We start from the raw sequence: 4169 nt of genomic DNA, 5'->3' as shown, positions 1-4169 counted from the left end.
CAATTTATTAAGTTGCGAAAGGAATTGAAGACCTTAAGTGGGAAAGACTTGTTTGGTAAAATTGCTTCTGAGTTGTGTTTGGTGCCCAACGTCAAAATCCCAAGAAAGTTCAAAGTCCCAGACTTTGAGAAGTATATGGGAAATACTTTCCCTCTGAGTCATCTTGTAATGTATGCTCTCAAGATGTCTACTTAGTTTGATAATGATCAACTACTCATCCATTACTTCCAAGATAGTTTAACTGGTCCTGCACTCATATGGTATATGGGCTTGGACAGTGCTAATGTTCGTACTTTTAATGACTTGGGCGAGGCTTTCATCAAGCAATATAAGTATAATGTTGATATGGCTCCCGATCAAGATCAATTGCAGTCAATGTCCCAGAAAGATAAAGAGACATTCAAGGAGTACGCCCAAAGATGGAGAGAGCTTGCTGCTCAAATTAACCCACCCTTGGAGGAGAAGGAAATGACCAAGATCTTTTTGAAGACACTTAGTTCATTTTATTATGAGCACTTGATTGCTAGTGCTCCTAATGATTTCACCAAAATGGTGAACATGGGGATGCGGTTGGAAGACGGTCTCCGAGTGGGATGGTTGTCTAAAGATGAAGCTTCCGCAAGAAATAAATATGGTGGTAGTTTCTCCAAAAGGAGGGAAGGGTAAACCAATGCAGTGTCTGTGGGGAGGCAGATGAGGCCTTTTGTGAGGAAGAATTCCCAATCTCGTTAACATCATCATCATCAGGAATCATCAGTTATTCCTGTTCTACCAATAATTCAGCAAATCAACCAGTTCCCGTTCAGCAACAACCACAACAATCATCATCAAAATTTTGAGAGGAAGGTCACTTTCAACCCTATTCCAATGAGTTATGCAGAATTATATCCTTCTTTGGTTGTCAAGAATATGATTCAACAAAGAAATCCTCCACATACTCCTGAACCTTTTCCATGGTGGTTCAAGCCCGAGCTACATTGTGCTTTTCATCAGGGAACTCCTGACCATGATATTGAAAACTCCTATCCTTTGAAGCATGAGGTTTAGAAACTGATCAAGATTGGTATGGTGTTCTTTGAAGACCAAGCACCTAACGTCAAAGCCAATCAGTTGCCCGCTCATGGTAATCCTTCTATGAACAAGGTAAATGGTTATCTTGGGAATTTTAGGGTTTTCGATTTTCGTCATATTTGCCAGTCTTTGGTGGTGATCCACAAGACTCTATTCTTAATTAGTGATTGTGAACATGACCATGATGGTTTTGTTATCTGCATCGTCAACCCTCGAGCATGTGTGATAGTCAAGACGGATATTCAGAAATTGGTAGATGAAGGTGTAATTCAGAGCCAACAGTACATGTATAAGGGCAATGATGTGAACATTATTGTACCAGTATTCAAGACCCCCGAGCGGGTAGTTATTCAGTTTGACAGCAGCAAGATTATTAATAGATTGGTAACGCCGTTGGATATACGGGTAGCAGGCCCCATCCTGTATTCATCTGATAAGGCTATGCCCAATAAATACAATGCTACCTTGATTGAGAATTGGCAAGAGGTTCCTCTTCCCGTTGCAAATTTGGTTTTAAGCATTGTAGATGTTATCGAGGTGACCCGTAGTGGTCATGTGTTTGGCCCTGTATCTCCTAGAGTTGTGAAAGATGTTGCGGTGGGTAAGAAGGCAGATGTTCCTACTGTTCATTCAGTTAATGCTCCAACTTATCAGTTTGGTGAATCAAGCGGGTTGAAGATTAATGATGATGATGATGATGAGGTCCTCCGTCTAATCAAGAAGAGCGAGTCCATTGTTATGGAGCAGCTGCTCTGAACGCCATCAAAGATTTCCATTTTATCGTTATTGATGAACTCCGAAGCGTATAGATAGGCTTTGTAGAAAGAGTTGGAGTAAGCCTACGTAGAGCATGGTGTTACCGTGGATCAATTTGATCACATTGTCTCTAACATTAATTCATGTAATAACCTGAGCTTTTGTGATGAAGAACATCCTGAGGAAAATAGTAATCACAACTTGGCGCTCCACATTTCAATGAACTGCAAAGAGGACGCTTTGTCCAATGTATTGGTTGATATTGGTTCATCATTGAATATATTTCCCAAATCAACTTTAGCAAGACTATCTTGTCAAGGAGCACCAATGAGGTACAGTGGTGTAATGGTTAAAGCGTTTGACGGTTCTCGAAAAACTATTATTGGAGAGGCGGACCTTCCAGTTAAGATAGGTCCGAGTGATTTTCAAATTACTTTTCAAGTAATGGACATTGAGCCGGCCTACAGTTGTTTATTGGGAAGGCCATGGATCCACAAAGCTAGTGTTGTGACATCTACTTTGCATCAGAAGCTGAAATTTGTTAAGAACGGCAAGCTCGTTGTTGTTGGTGGGGAGAAAGCGCTTTTGGTGAGCCATTTGTCATCCTTCACCTATGCGGAAGTTGAAGAAGAGGTTGGGATGTTGTTCCAAGCTTTATATGTTGCTGATAAAGTGCAGAAGACCGGGACATCCATGTCTTCTCTGAAAGATGCACAAAAGGTTGTTCAGGCTGCCGACACCAACAAATGGGGTCGTGTTATAGAGGTCACTAAGAACAAGAACAAAGCCAGGCTGGGAATTTAGCAAGGGCCATTTTCTAGCAATGACAAGGCTATGCAATAAGTTTTCCTCGGTGGAGGGTTCATTCATGGGGATGAACAACACACAACTACAATTATTGAAGACGACGATGAAGACGAAGCTTGTGCCAACTTTGTGACACACGGACAGACCTGTAACAATTCAGTTGTTGTTGATGTACCTTTTGTTATGCACCATTCAAAGTAATTTGGTTTATTGTTTAAGAAAAATCCTTCTCATATGCCTAAGGGAGAAGTGAAACATTGTTGGGCATTTCAATATTATCATCAATAATAATATAATTTTATTCATCTACATCTATGATGGTTGTTTTTACTTTTTTCTTTTTTTGAAAATGGTAATCATAGAAAAACATAAGTAAATAATAATTTTTCTCACATCTGCATAATATTTGTTTGCACCTCATTTCTCTAAAATCAAAATATCAAATCATTATGCAGATTGGTTCTCAAACCCATTGAATGTAATGATCCTACTCCCTCTCCAAACTTTGATTTTCCTGTGTTTGAAGCCGAGGAAGAAAATGACGATGAAGATGTGTCTGATGAGTTGACCTGTTTGTTTGAGCACGAGGAAAGAACCATTTAGACGTTCGAAGAGCAGATTGAATTATTCAACTTGGGTTCTGAGGATGATGTGAAGGAAGTCAAGATTGGGTTTCAGCTTTGTCCAGAGGTTAAGAAGGGGTTGATGGATCTTCTCCGGGAATACTCTAATGTGTTTGCTTGGTCCTATCAAGATATGTCAGGTCTTGATATTGATATTGTGGAGCATAGATTGTCATTGAAGCCAGAATGCCCTCCGATCAAGTAGAAGTTGAGAAGAACTCATCTAGATTTGGCATTGAAGATTAAGGAGGAAGTGCAAAAGCAGATTGATGATGGTTTCCTTGTTACCTCCGAGTATCCGCAATGGGTGGCCAATAATGTGCTTGTTCCTAAGAAGGACGGAAAAGTCCGTATGTGTGTTGATTATAGAGATTTGAATAAAGCCATTCCGAAAGATGATTTTCCTCTGCCACACATTGACATGTCGGTAGATAATACAACTAAACTCAAAGCCTTTTCATTTATGAACGGATTTTCCGATTATAATCAAATCAAAATGGCACCCAAAGATATGGAGAAGACCACATTCAAATGCTATGATGCATAAAGAGATTGAGGTCTATGTTGATGATATGATTGCTAAATGAAGAGATGAAGAAGAGAATGTTGAGCATTTATTAAAGTTATTCTAGCGTTTGAGGAAGTATAAACTCCGCTTGAATCTCAATAAGTGTACTTTTAGTGTTCGCTCTGTTAAGTTGTTAGGTTTTTGTACGACCCGGATTTTCCATGCTATGATGCATAAAGAGATTGAGGTCTATGTTGATGATATGATTGCTAAATCAAGAGATGAAGAAGAGAATGTTGAGCATTTATTAAAGTTATTCTAGCGTTTGAGGAAGTATAAACTCCGCTTGAATCTCAATAAGTGTACTTTTAGTGTTCGCTCTGTTAAGTTGTTAGGTTTTTGTA

Source organism: Lathyrus oleraceus, chromosome 1 (assembly GCF_024323335.1).
Source record: "Lathyrus oleraceus cultivar Zhongwan6 chromosome 1, CAAS_Psat_ZW6_1.0, whole genome shotgun sequence".
Classification (NCBI taxonomy): Eukaryota; Viridiplantae; Streptophyta; class Magnoliopsida; order Fabales; family Fabaceae; genus Lathyrus; species Lathyrus oleraceus.
This window is presented reverse-complemented; position numbering follows the sequence as displayed.